The 15872-nt window shown below is 35.5% G+C and overlaps 1 protein-coding gene across 11 annotated transcripts in view; it reads right to left on the bottom strand.

Moving 5' to 3' along the window:
• BBX (BBX high mobility group box domain containing) overlaps positions 1-15872 on the bottom strand; it is a 282876-nt gene that overhangs the window by 230464 nt on the left and 36540 nt on the right. The gene's annotated exons all lie outside the window — the stretch shown is intronic.

The raw sequence follows: 15872 nt of genomic DNA on the forward strand, positions 1-15872 counted from the left end.
TTCCTTAGGCAGGAGAACCAGAAAAATGCACTTTACTGAAAGTATTTAAAATGGTGAATGTTAAAAATCAATTCATTAAAACAAGTATATTAAATGAAAATAAAAGTTATTCTTTTTAACCTACCACTTTGTCAAATATATATATATATTTGAAAACCACAGTCTCTTGGGGGAAGGGAGAATACTGACTATACCAGCCCCCTATACCAGAACCATCAGAGTCATCTTGGGGTCCCCTTCAACATCGATATCACATCAGATGCTAAGCCCTATGGAATCTAGTTACCTACTTTTCACTCATTCCTATCCCACCTTTTTCTACCACTGCAATTTGTGCATTAATTATTTTCATTTAATTACAGCTGCAAGAGTTACTGTTATTATTACCAATTACTGAGAGAATATAGTGTGCCAAGTGGTATAGAAGCTATTTACATATAATATCTCACTATTTCTTACAACAGTCCAGTAGGCAGGCTCTGTTATTATCCCCCTTTACAGATGAGGATACTGCTGCGGGTTTAGAGAGTTTAAGTAACTTACCCAAAGTCATACAAACTTAAGTCTCAAACTCCTGTCATAAGAAGACAGTAACAGAACACCTTTACCTTCCAATCTTTCTTCTTTTCCTCTCAAATTTTCCAGTGGAAATGTTGTCTTCAGAAGTTTAAAACTAAAACATGAGTTTACTTTCTTGCCAGGGGAATCACAACTGTGTGTCACACTGACACCAACCGTACTGGATGAAGTCTACCCTCTCCTTTAGAGAAGAACAAGTTCGTTAGGGATCTTTTTAGTGTTTTTTCTTTTCTAATTAGAGAAGTTGTAGGTTTACAGCTGCCATCTTTGCACAATCCTCTCTCTTTTCAGAGTTTTAATTAAGGAGATTTATGGCAAGAAATTTTATCTGCCTTTCAGAAATGCAATAAAAAGTAAATTTCTTCATGTGATTTAATGTTTATAAAGAGTTGTGGGGAAAAAAAAAATAAGAGAAGTTTTGTGTCAAAAACATAAGACCCTAATGCTAAACCAAAATTCACACATAAAAAATAACTGACTACTAGCCAGCTAGGTAGGTAGACACAAACAAACATGCATAAATATGTAAGTATTAAAAACCAGAGATGAAGTTTTAAAAAATAGTAATTTAGAAATCTTATTTCATATGCAAATATTAATTATTTTCATAGATATCTTCTTCCCAAAAAGATGCTTGGAATTGTTTGTCTTATACCTAAAGAATACTGAAGGTCAGAAAATAAATTTTCATCACAAACATATTCAACGTCCAACTTTGCCTTATTAATGACCCTTGTTCATAGTTTCATAAATCCCCTCTTAAATTTTGGCCTTCATACACATTAAATACACAAACAAATGTAACTACACCTTAGGTCAAATAAAACAAACCTCTAAAGCACAACTGAAAATTAGAAACAGCCTTGAAGCTACTGAATCAATAAGGTTGATACAGCGAAATTATCAATTGTTCTTGAGAATTTTCAAATGATATAGTCTCTGGTTAAAAAAAAAAAAGTCAGATACTTCTTCAAGGAAACATAGTTAATGGTTTAATTCTTTTGATGAAGCATTCACATTTGTGTTACTAAATCATCAAATAGCCATTTAATTCCAAGCAAATGCTATAGGTAGGACTGGGTTCCCAGCTGTAGCACTGTAATTTACCAGTCACCTCAATTTGGGCATATCACTTGTCTTTCCTGAGCCTCAGTTTCCCCACAGGCACAAATATAACAACACCAGCCATAACTCTACAAATAGGCTGTTGTGAAAATTACATAGGATATGGATGGGAACACACCACAAACAGCATTTCATGCCTTTTATGTTCTTATTCTTTTTCAGAACCTAAATTTTATTTCTTGATTCTCATCATATTTTAAATTGTCAAGCATACAGGGAAGAGCTAGGATAGCACTACCGATGGTTTCTGGTAGTTCCACTTCACATTTACCTGCATTTAGAAAATGTGCTATGTAATTTTGTATTAAAACTTGAGATACCATGTTACTCAAAGACTGTACGTCTGTGAAAAGTTTAAATTAGGTATAATTACCCAGTGAAATTAGTACAATGACCAGAATTGTGTCAGGAGATACTGTTACATACAATCCTTATTAAAGAAATTTTTCAGCCTTGGAAATGGAATTTTCTCTAAGCCAAAAGCCTAAAACTAAAAGAGTAGATAATGTGGTAATTTAATAAAAATTATTATAATTCACATTATACTATTTAAGCACAAATATATCCTATACCATCTGATGGTCAATGTGGGTAACACTGGTGACAATTTTGCCCAAAACTGATAATAACAAATGTGAGCTGGTAGATTTTTTTTTTTCCTAAATGGAAACCGACACTACTCAGTGCAAAATAAGTCTAAAAACATATTGTTCACCAGAAAAGTGATATAATCTAGTGGGCCCTGGATAATCAAACTGTTCATGAATGCTGTCAACAGAATGACAGAATGCCAAGTAAACCTGAAATGTTGTTGGTAAATACTATGTAAATTAAGTAATAGCTAATGATTTGGTACACAAATAAATAGTCCATGCCTCCATAAAGCAGCAGGAAAGGGTAGACCAGGAAAGGGAAAATTTTTACTATTTTAAACTTGAAATTACATAGCACTAGAAAACAAAAGACAGAAAATTCTTTATACCACAACAAACTTTATTAACAACTTCACAACCAAAAATGTTTCTAGACACAGTTAAGCCTTGGTTTTGCCACTTGAGTTCACAGGGGTAAAAACATCATTTTTCTAACTGCCAGATTCTTTGTAGGTTTATGTGATTCTTTGATTTAATTTAATTTTACCCTTTTCTATTTTTAAGTCTGAGACAATTCTTATAGTCAGTGGTCAGATACTTGGGGTATCAAAACCTAGCTGGACACTTGGACAACAGCAGCTTTTCTAGCACCTCGCTAATCCAGAAAAGCCCACTTGAATTGGCTTACACTGCCCTCTACAGCCCTGAGTAGTTCCTTCTGAAAGATAAATCTTTATTTTTCTGATATGGATAACAACACAGAATAAAAGGGTCAAGAGATAATCTTTGGCATTTGATTTCATCTTTTAATCACATTAAAAATGGTGACTTGAAAGCTGGATTTGAAATATTGCTCCCTACCTTTTTACCCATTTATTCATTGGTTCCTAATGGGGAATTTCCTTCATTTCACTTCAACTAATAATTACTGAGTGTCTATTATGGCAGACAATGTATTAGGATTTGGGAATACCAAAATACATACGACATGATCTTTATCCTTGGGTCATTTCCAAAGAGCATCCTAAATTTTAATACATAAAAATTATTAGACAGATGTAGTTGAAATTACATTTTCCAAAGGGGAAACTAAAGCTGCTATATTTCAAAGAAGAGTGAAGCAACTTGTACCCAAATATACACTACCTTGGAGTAAGAGAATGCTGGGTTTAAATCTGGAGTTACCTATTTATTAAGCTCTGTGTTCTTAACCTTTCTGGGTCTCATTTTTCTCATTTATAAATGGAGATGTTTGTACTTCTTACCTCACCAGTTTTTGTGAAGAGCAAGTGATATAATGCTTACAAATTTCTTAACCATAGTCTTAATATTGCCTCACAGCAAGTGTTCAATAAATGATAGTTATTATTTTTTAATTTATATTATCCAAACAAAAAATTGAGGTAAATTGTCTTAAAAATATAAATGTACTTAGAAAGACAATGAGAGAGGAGTTTTAAACTGGGGCTGTTCCAGGAAACTAAAATTATATCTCCTCCAAAACCTTTATAAATTAAACTGTAGCTATGTTTAATCAGTATTTAGTTTCTCTTTCAAAGCCTATATAATATTTTCATAAACATTTTCCTTATTATTATCTCAAGAAATTTTGAGCTTATACAAGGATATCACAGGTGAACTGACTAAATCTTCTAGAAGAAAGAATACTTCTTAATCTCTATTAAATATACCTTATTTGACCTTTTCGTTGTTGAGATTTAATGTTTACACATTTTAAAGAATAATTATGAAACCTTAAGAAACAAACAGTTGCATTAATGTAGGTTTAGTTATTGTGACTATGATCTTATTCCAGAAGGATATAAGACTGAATAAAATCTTTTCATTGGGTTCATTTGGTTAATCTGTATTATTCCTAAATTGGTGCAGTATTAAAAACTAGCATGCGAGTTGCAAGCTTTCTTTAAAATTTTAAATAAGCCAGAAAGTACATGGATAGCAACAATGTTAGTAGAATTAAAGGCACTGATATCTTTTGAAAACTAAATTAACAGAGTGACTCATTTAACATTGCTTAAATGTTAAGTTTTTTTGTTTTTGTGTTACATCCTTTTAATATAATAATCCAGGCAAATCAATATATTTCCAGAAAAATGTTAGCTTTCCTAGACTTCCTTCAACAAATACAATTTTTTATTTGAATGACTGATAATTTAAATGCTACTTTAAAAATCAGCCTATTTATACTTTTGTATATTATACACTGAAATGATTATACCATATTGATGTTAATTTTAACCTTTTTTCTAAAATAATTTGTAAACATACTAATGATCAGAAGATTACAAAGAAAGGAGGTAATGCATTGAGAGTTTAATTGTAATTATAAAACATTTAGATATAACAGACTAAGCTCACATGCAGTTACTTTTAATGCACGACAATCTCCAATCCATTTCAGGCATTTTTTATTTCTCTGAAGAGTAACAACTCTAACTGAATATTCCTTTAGTAGGCACCAAATGTCTCAAGACATGTATTAAACAGGAAAAAAAAAATTAGTTTTAATTTATGTGCTCTTATTTAAGAAAATAAATGATTATCACACATCCCTTCACTATGAATTTCTGAGAAATGAACAAAGGACTATCTGAATATTGCAGTTCCAAAAAGTTCAGGAGACAATGAGTTTCAGAAATGGTCACCAGCACACAGTGGTTTTGATTCAGGGATAATTGTATGATCTCAAGTGTCTTAAAGAAGGTAGTGTACTTTCTGGGTAATATTTTCAGTCTCTGAATCTAACATTATATAATTTCTCTTAGCCTTTAATTACCCTTTCATATTATGTTCTAAATGATTCCTTCACAATTAAGTACACTATCCATTCAGATAAAGTAAATGCCCTGCGCAATCAATGTCAAGCAGGAGAGAATCTGTACTGATGGTATCTAGTAATGGTGATATTCCTTATTTAACTACTATAACTCAGCTAATGATCACAAGTGAGTTAAAACCCACACAATAACCAAACAGTGAGCAGGGAAAAAAAAACGAAAAAATAAATTTCTTTAAATAAGAGACACAATCAAGAGTAGGACAAACATACCTTCTACTGAAAATACTGCTAACTTGTTACGTTTGAGAAGCCAGTAGGAGAACTAATGACCAAAGAAAGGCCTCTGTGATGAATTTCAACAACTTAAATAACAAGACCAGTTTCTTTCGGGGGAATAAACACCAAGAAACTGAGATAATGTATTTGAATAAAATAACTTAGTAAAAAGACAAACAACAAAAAAACAAACAAAAAACCCACCACAGTACAGTTCCTGGCATATATATTACAATTTATATTACAAAACTTATATTATTTACAATTACAGAATTTCATTCTCACAACAGTATTGCAAACTGACTTTTTTTTTTTAAAGACTTATTTTATTTCTCCCCACCCCCACCCTGATCCCCCTGTTGTCTGCTCTCTGTGTCCATCCACTGTGTGTTCTTGTGTGTCTGCTCATGTTCTCATTAGGTGGCTCCGGGAACCGATCCTAGGATTTTCTCGAGTGGGAGAGAGGCGATTACTCTCTTGTGCCACCGCAACTCACTGTTCTGTTATGTCTTCCTTATTTTCTCTTCTCTGTGTCTCTTGTTGCATCACCTTGATGCACCAGCTCTCTGTATCGGCCAGCACTCCTGTGCGGGGCAGCTTTCCCATGTGGGCCAGCACTCTGCATGGGTCAGCTCACCATGTGTGTGGGCCAGCTTGCCCTCATCAGGAGGCCTGGGGTATTGAACTCAGGGCCTCTATATGGTACACGGGAGCCCAGCTGGTTGGGCCACATCCATTTCCCAACATTTTATATATATATATATTTTTTTATATTTAAAAAAAAAAATATATATATATATATATATATATTTTTTTTTATTCCCTTCGCCTCCCCCCACCCTGCTGATTTTTGTCCATTCGCTGCATGATCTTCTGTATCTGCTTCTCTTTTTCATCTCTTCTCATTTTTTTGTCCTCTAGGATTTACCAGGATTCGATCCTGGGGACCTCTGATGTGGAAAGAGGTTCCCTGTCAGCTGTGCCACCTCAGTTCCTGGTCTCTGCTGTACTTCGCCTTGACTCTCCCCTTTGTCTCTCTTTTGTTGTGTCATCATCTTGCTGTGTGACTCTCTTGCATGGGCACTGGCTCATCACGCAGACACTTGGCTCGCCATGTGGGCCTGGCTTGCCGTGTAGGCACGCTTTTTCTTCTTCTTCTTTACCAGGAAGCCCCAGGGATTGAACCCAGTTCCTCCCATATTGTAGGGGGAAGTCCTATCTCTTTCGTTTCTCCAAACTGACATTTTAAAACACAATTTTGATAGAAAATTAAGGCTCATATGGAGCCATCATGTAACTAGTCAAAGCACAATTAAGTGTCAGTGTAAGCAGATTGAACACAGGTCTGTGTGACTGTTGGAACTAGTATGCTTGTGTCAGACATATATTTTATATGTCCTTCAAAATCATATGGGTGGATACAAAAAGAACCTCGAAAGAAATGAAACTCTGGAAACCTTAGAAATAAAAAGAATTTACTGAAATAAAAGCCCAAAGAGCAGATGTGCTGGTTTGAAGTTGTATGTACTCCAGAAAGGCATATTAAATTTGACCTGTTCCTGTGGGTATGGACCCAATGTAAATGGGAGCTTTTGAGGAGGCTACTTCAGTTAATGTGTGACCTACCTCATTCAGGATGGGTCTTAATTCTCATACTGGGGTCCTTTATAAATGGAATGAATACAGAGAGAGAGAGAGAGAAAGCCACAGAAGAAGATGAAATCAATGAAACCCAGAAAAGAATAGAGAGATCAGGAAATGCCACCATATGCCTTGCCATGAGGAGTCAAGGATCATCAGCACCCAGTCTTTAAGAAGGCATCGCCTTGATGATGTCTTGATCTGAACATTTTTCTCAGCCTTAAAACTGTAAGCTAATAAATTCCCATTGTTAATTCAGCCCATTTCATGGTACTTGCTTTCAGCAACCTAGCAAACTCAAACAGTAGGATGCCACTAAAGAATCAATAGGATACTACTAAAGAATCAATCAGTGACCAGAACACAGGCCAAAGATTTCCCCAGAATGCAGAATAAATGAATAAAGATATAAAAATAGAAGTTATGAGATACAGAGGACAGATCTATTTTTTACCCATTGATTAGCAATTCCAAGAAGTGAGAATAGAAAGATTGGAGAAGAGACAGTATCTGAAAATTGAGTATCTCAGAATTTGCCATAATTGAAGAATATGATTCCAAAGGCAGAAATCTTCAAATCTGAAAAGGAGCCACTGAAGGCCAATTGGGATAAGTTAAAAACAAAAATACTTGGACATATAAAAGGGAAATTTTGAGTAACAAGGATAAACAGAAAAAGAGGTTAATCACAAAACAGACATCAGGCCTCCTGTTAGCAATAATCTGGGGGGGAAATTTCTACCTTTATTAACAAAAAGTTAATAAAAAGTTTGAAAGACAGAATATGTTAAAAACAAGAGCAAGCTCAAGCCCTTCTCTTGTTTCAGGAGAAGCTATAGATACTTAAAACTCCAGACTTGGTAAGAAGAACATGTTTGAATATGTATGTTAAAGATGTAAAAGTAAAATAACAGAAATGGAATATGTTACTGAAACCAACAGAGCAAAAAAAGAAAAAGAAAACTTGATCATTCCAACAAAAGTCTGGAAAATGAAATGAAAAAGAAAGGATGATAATTTTTAAATTAGCAACTGTTAAGTCACAATAAATATGAACATACCAATTCACAGACATGCTCAGGCTAAACTAAAAAATATAAAGCAAAATCAAGCTATATCTTTACATCAAAAGACAAACCTAAAACAAAATTTAAGGCTTAAAATACAGGGATGTAATAAAACTATACAACAGGCAAATGGAAAGAGAAAGGTATAGCAAAAGTGGCAACAGACAGAAAAAAAGAAATCAAGGAAAAAATCTTTAAAAGGAACAAAAAATATTTATATTGTCAAAATAAATAATCTTCCAAGAATGAATAATAGTCACTGATTCCTATATAAGAAATCCAAGGATGAGCAACACCAAAAAATTTATCGATATGCAATTCACTACAATTACAGAGTAAAAGGGGAAAATGACATGATCAGGTCAACAAACTATTTTACCATTCATTCATGATAAAATCTCCTAGTTAAGAACAAGAGAACTTCCTTAACATGAAAAGAGGATCTAGGAGAAACACATAGAGAAGACAACTTTCTTAATGGTAAAATAAATATTAGATGCATTAAAATATGTACAAATACTGACAAAAAGGGATGTATACTATAATTAGGATTTTTTTTTCCTCTCCTCTCCCCCGGCCTCCCCTCACCGTCTGCTCTCTGTGTCTATTCACTGTGTGTTCTTCTGTGTCCGCTTGCACCCCTGTCAGCAGCACTGGGAATCTGTGTCTCTTCTTGTTGCGTCATCTTGCTGTGTCAGCTCTCTGTGTGTGCAGTGCTACTCCTGGGTAGGCTGCGCTTTTTCGCGCAGGGCCATTCTACTTGCAGGGCACGCTCCTCGCACGTGGAGCTCCCCTATGCAACATGGCACTCTTTATGCGCATCAGCACTGCGCATGGGCCAGCTCAACAAAGGGTCAGGAGTCCCTGGATCTGAACCCTGGACCTCCCATATGGTAGGTGGATGCTCTATCAGTTGAACTAAATCTGCTTCCCTATCATTAGATTAATCAACAATATACCAGAGTTACTATCCAATGCATTAAGACAAAGGCAAAAGCAAAAAAAGGAAAATAAAGAATGGGCAGGAAGATACAGCTATCATTATTTGTAGATGATTTAACTCTCTGTGAGGAAAAAGAAACAGAGAATCAACTGACAACTAGTAAAACTAATCAGACTTCACAAGATGGTCAAAAAAATTGGCCAATATTTTTAAAAGAATCAAATAGCTTTCTTTCACACCAGCAATAATCAATGATAAAATATGACAGAAAACAAATTTCATTTATCATGGCAACAAAAACTGTAAAAAACTATGTTCCTGAAAATGGAAGAGAAAAAGTGAATAAATGGAATGAATATATCTGGATAAAAAGGTAGTCTTTTAAATTTTACCCAAATTAACCTATAAAATTACATGCAAGTCCCATCATAATCCAAATGGGATACTTAGAATCAAGAGGCAACTCTAAATTCATTTGGAAGAATATTCAAGAAGAGCAAAATCAATTTTGAAAGAGGAAATAAGAGAATGCATCTTTCAAATATCAGATTATTGTAAAGTTATGTAATCCAATCTATTGTTTCCATATGAATAAAAAAACATATGGGAAAGCAGACTTGGCCCAGTGGTTAGGGCGTCCATCTACCACATTGGGAGGTCCACGGTTCAAACCCCGGGCCTCCTTGACCCATGTGGAGCTGGCCTATGCGCAATGTTGATGCGCACAAGGAGTGCCCTGCCACACAGGGGTGTCCCCGCGTAGGGGAGCCCCACACACAAAGAGCGCACCCCATAAGGAGAGTCGCCCAGTGCGAAAGGAAGTGCAGCCTGCCCAAGAATGGCGCCACATACACAGAGAGCTGACACAACAAGATGACGCAACTAAAAGAAAAACAGATTCCCGGTGCCGCTGATAAGGATGAAAGCAGTCACAGAAGAACACACAGCGAATGGACACAGAGAGCAGACAACGGGGGGGAGGAGAGGGGAGAGAAATAAAATTTAAAAAAATAAATCAAAAAAAAAAACATGGCTAGAATAAAATACAAAGAATTAATGTACAGACTATTTGTAAAGTACATTCAAAATCAATTCAAAAAGAAAAAAAGCAAGCCCACAGTGAAATGGACAAAGGATATAAGATTAAAAAAAAACAACTGCCAATAAACATAGGGAGAGTGTGCTTAATGTCATTCATAATTATAGATAATTCAGAAGAGATACCATTTTTCACCCACCAGCCTGGTAAAAATTAAAGTCTGATAACACCAAGTTTTGCAAAGTATAGGAAAATGGTGACTATGGTCTGCTTTTTTTCCATCAAAACATATGTATGTAAATAAATTCGCTGAAAGGGGTTCTAAATAATATATTCCAAGGTGATAGAGTGCCCACCTTTGGTGAGGTTGTGAGGGGACTGAAAGTCATAAGGAAATTTATTTCTATCTTGTATTCATTTTAAGACATTTGCTGGGTTTAATATTTGCCAGGCCCTTTATAAATACTGGCTATATGGAGCAAACAAAATAAAGTCTCTGTTTTCATGAAGCTACTTTCTAGGGAGAAAGAAAAGCTATGATATTATATATAAATCAGCAAATAATTAACATACTATTTATTTTTAATTAAAATATGAGAAATAGGAATTATCAGGAAAAGTAAAACAGGACTTTTTTCTGGAATGTATTTTTTTCACAAAGAAGAAGAAATTAATTTTCTTATTATTTGTTAAAAAGAAGCATTAATTTTTGAAAATTTGTACAATTTTATTTTCTTTATAATGGTCTACACACTCAGGGAATTTATGCATATAACAATATTTAACCTTTTGAAATGCATGGATAAAAATTCCTAAGAAGCCAAACACAGGAATGATTGTCCAGAAAACAAGGATTTAATTTTTAAAAATAGACTGTGGCTGAATGTTTGGGCATCCACCATGTGGCACCTAGTGGAGGATAGCACCTGTATCTAGTCCACATAGGGCTTGAAAAAGGTAGTGAACAAGTTAGATAGGTCTTGAGAATAAGGCAGCACAGGGAAGGACCCCTGAGGTCACAAATATTCAGGCCCTAACTAGGTGAAAGAGACTAAAGAGGTTCTTCCATTAACAATCTGTTCCTTCTACCCCCCCTCCCCCCGACACACACACCTACATAAACACCTACCCTGAGCTCCCTTCACAGAAAAGGAAGGAAAAATTACACAGACCAAGGGCATGAGGCTGACAAGACTTCTGAAAGAAAGAACCTTAGCAGGACTGCAAAATAAGTGATGGCCTGGCAGGTCAAAAGCAGATGTTAGTTTGTCTACTTTCTAAATAATTTACACAGTACCACATATATAAATTTCCTCTATATTTTGCAGGGGAAAAAGACCTCTGGCTGATATAGTCTGTGTAAGGAAAGATAACTTCAAATATTGGTACTTTCAATGATATAGTCTATTTGATTGAAATATTTTATAAAAGGCTGAAGCATGTTAGCTCATTTCTATTTAGATTATATATATAGTCATTTTAGTGGAAATAGAAATGTGAACAGTATACTTTCTGTTTTAGAACTTTTCTCTATTTTCATTCTAAAATCTGAAATGTAAACACAGATCTACAAGTCTGGTAAATCTCTAGACAGTCTCCAAAATTTAAAAACCTTCTTCACTTTTTAATTTATCATGAATTTTTTAAAAATATGGTCACAAATATATTTTATACATTAATTTGCTAGTAATTCTGCCCTACTGAGTTAACCTTTCAAGTCTAAATAGCTATATATTTGATTGAAATTCAAAGATTTTAATTTGTAACTTACATAAGACAACTATTAATATTAAAGAATAGCCCAATATATAAACCTTGTATTTGTCTAAAGTAATGCCTTGGACTCCAAAGAACTATTATCTTAAGACACTCATCTTCACATCTGCCTACTATAAAACACATGCTCAAAGCATGAACATTTGAGTAAAGCAAACTTTCCCTTAAAACAAGTGTGTTTATTTGAACACACAATTTCAGAACCAAATCAACAAGTGTTTTACGGGTTCACGCTCATAAGGGATCACATGTGTGTTTATTTAAGTGTAATCTCATTGAAATAAACACAGCTGCGTTTATTTCAATGTGTGAGAATCCAGATCTACACATTTGTGCAAGAACATATCATGAAGCCATGGTTTTGTGCACAGAAATGTGAATAGGAAACAGCACACAGCATGATCACGTTCTTCAAAAAATCACTGAAAATTAACTCAATGGCTAAAAGATATTTCAGGAAAAGGTATAATTCAATATATCCCACAAAACCCTCAAGAACATCAATATACACTGTCAAATCTTTAAAGGTTTCTTTAATATTTTAATTTGAAAAACATTAATACAGAAAAATGCAAAATATGATAAAAAACAAAAAAGCATGAAAACACACTCAAATTTAACAAACATTTTATAATATATACCTCAGATATTTTTAAAAAATTTAAAAAAACAAGGCAAAATAAATAAAACCAACATCCTCCATTTTTCTCTCCTGGGTCTCATTTCTTCCTTAGAAATTATACTGCCATTAATTTGAGTAAAAAATGTATAGCACTGTTTGTGGCGGTGCTTTAAAAAGCGAATATAAAAGGTAGGAAGTACCAAGATTTCTGCGATTTGTTTTTTCCATCAACTCTGTTTTCGAGATTGATCATGCTAATACACTTTTCATTCATTTTAACTACTGCATGTTTATTTCATCATGTGAACACACCGTGACATATCTGTTCTCTATTGGTGGCAATTGATGTTATTTCCAGTTTTCCCTATTACAAAACAATTCTGCAGTGAATATTCTGGTATATATATCCTTATGCAGATGTTTGAAAATTTCTCTAGGGTATATAATTAGATGTAGAATTGCTGTGGGTTTTTTTCAATTTTATTAAATATTGACAAATTGCTCCCCTAAGTGGTTGCATCAATTTGTCCTGTGACTTGGAATGTGTTCGACATAACCAGGACAATCTGTCCCAAGCCCAGGGTTCAATGAACCAGTTTCCTAAACAGTTAAATTTTATTTACCCCATACCTTACAATACCTAAGATACAAACTATGCCAACTTTCTGTTGCCATGTTCCTGCTTGTTCCACTTGGGTTAGTTAACACAGTGGTTCTCACTGATTTTGCCCCCTTGGGAACACACATCAATGACTGGAGACATTTTTCACTGTCAGAATTGGAGGGGTGGTACTATTATCTAGTAGAGGGGTTCGTAACAAGGGGTCTGTCTGTTTGAATTTAAATTAAAAAACAAAACAAAACATTACTCTTTGTGAGGATGTGTTGGTGTAGGTGTGCTGTACTTATTGAATAATATACAGTATAGTATGGACTTAGTAAGCGGTCTGTTTTAGTAAGCCAAAGGGGTGGTGATGCAAAATACCAGAAATTGGCTGGTTTTTATAAAGGGTATTTATTTGGGGTAGGAGCTTACAGATACCAGGCCATAAAGCATAAGTTACTTCCCTCACCAAAGTCTATTTTCACATGTTGGAGCAAGATGGCTGCCAACATCTGCAAGGGTTCAGGCTTCCTGGGTTCCTCCCTTCCTCAGGCTTCTCTCTGGGTTCAGGGTTCCTCTCTTCCTAGGGCTGGCTTCTCTTTCCTCTGTTAGCTTACTTCCCGGGGCTCCAACTTAAGGCTTCAGCACCAAACTCCAATATCAAAACTCCAACATCAAAAACCCCTAACTCTGTCCTTTGCAATTTCTTCTATCTGTGAGTCCCCATCCACGTAGGGGTGGGGACTCAAAACCCTAATCATGTGGCCCAATCAAAGCCCTAATCATAACTTAATAACACCCAGGTACAGACCACATTGCAAACATAATTCAATATCTATTTTTGGAATTCATAACCATATCAAACTGCTACAGGGTCCATTGAACAAAAAAGGTTAAAAATCCTTGATCTAATAGGTAGATTCCAGGGATGCTATTAAACATCATACAACACACAGAACACCTCCCCCCAGCAAAGCATTATCTGGTCTAAAATATCAACAGTGCCTTAGCAGTATGGTTCAGTTTCTCCCAGCCTTTTTTTTTAAGATTTATTTATTTATTTAATTTGCCCCCCTCCCCCAGTTGTCTGTTCTCTGTGTCTATTTGCTGCGTCTTGTTTCTTTGTCCGCTTCTGTTGTAGCAGCGGCACGGGAAGTGTGGGCGGCGCCATTCCTGGGCAGGCTGCACTTTCTTTCACGTTGGACAGCTCTCCTTACAGGGCGCACTCTTTGCGCATGGGGCTCCCCTACGCGGGGGACACCCCTTCGTGGCAGGGCACTCTTTGCGCGCATCAGCACTGCGCATGGGCCAGCTCCACACGGGTCAAGGAGGCCCGGGGTTTGAACCATGGACCTCCCATGTGGTAGACGGACGCCCTAACCACTGGGCCAAGTCCGTTTCCCTCTCCCAGCTTTTGATTTCATCACCCCCTCAATAAGATTGCTAATTTTTTGTTTGTTTCTCCCTCAGTGCCCAGGATAACCTACCTCCCAGCTATACCCAACACCTAGAACTCACATTCCTCGAGATTACCTTTTGAAGAATTTTGTCTTGGCACAACCTAGAGATACAAATTCACTTTTACTCCTTGGCCAAGTATAAATGCCAGCAACTTTTGATCTAAGAAATTATTCTTTTAAATACTAAGCAGTGGCCTCAAATGGAAGTGTTTTCTGACATTACTTCAACCCTTGGACTCAGAACAAGGAACACGAGCTACAACACACATAGTGATGCTAGTCTATAGCCCTGTTAATCAGAATATGTACATCTCTTTATGAAATAACTGATGACACATAACTAAACTGAAATAACTGGAAAGACAACTAAATTTAAGTCTCATGAGCTGTCAGAAAGAAATCTTACTCTCTCTTCTGAGTTGACTTTACTTATATCTCATCTGACATTTTTGCTACTCCTTGTATTTACAAATCTAAGCCACAACATAGCAAGAGGTAGAAAGATTTTTCAATCATACCACTTAATTACCTCTTCTAGGGAAAAAAAAAGGAACAGAGGAGATAAAAGGTCAAGATACCATCCAGGAAAAGCTGAAAAGACACGGTTGCTTTCATTTGCCTAAGTAAAATTATTTTCCCTACCCTGAACTAAAAAGCAAAAAGGTATTTAACTTTCCCTCAATATGTAAAATTCAGCTTCATTAATCACTTTGCGGTAGTGTGAGTTAATACATAAAAAAATGAAAAAGAAGAGACCAAGAACTTTAATCCTGACACTGACCCTCCTCTCATTATTTCCCTCCTTGGCAATTTTATTATCAGCTGTCAATGATTTCCTCTACATTCGGGTCTTATAAATTTACATATCCATCCCCAAGTTTTAGTGTAGCACTTTCAGCAACTTGCTTAACTACTTCACATGGGATGCCACTGCCAAATTCCATGCTCCAGAAGCTGAACTTCAAATTCCCTGCACACTCTCAAAGACCCTGTACCTCAGAAGCTCTGTCCACATGTTAAAGGAAGAGCATCCTTTTTAAGTCAGTCAGCATTTTCAATGGCTTCCTCTGCTTTATCCCAACCCGTTTTTGTGACTGATCCATACAAACGCACTGTTTATTCTATTTAACTGCTGCACATTTATTCCATCATGTGACTATACCAAAATGTATCTGTTTTCATTCTGGTGGACATAGATGTTATTTCCAGTTTTTCCTATTACAAAACAATTCGGCAATGAATATCCTTGTACATGTGTCCTTGTACATGTGCCCTTACTGCTTCTTGTGTAATATCTTTTCTTTCTTTCTTCCTTTCCAGTTTAACTGTTAAGAACTGATCCTATTT

Source organism: Dasypus novemcinctus, chromosome 4 (assembly GCF_030445035.2).
Source record: "Dasypus novemcinctus isolate mDasNov1 chromosome 4, mDasNov1.1.hap2, whole genome shotgun sequence".
NCBI lineage: Eukaryota > Metazoa > Chordata > Mammalia > Cingulata > Dasypodidae > Dasypus > Dasypus novemcinctus.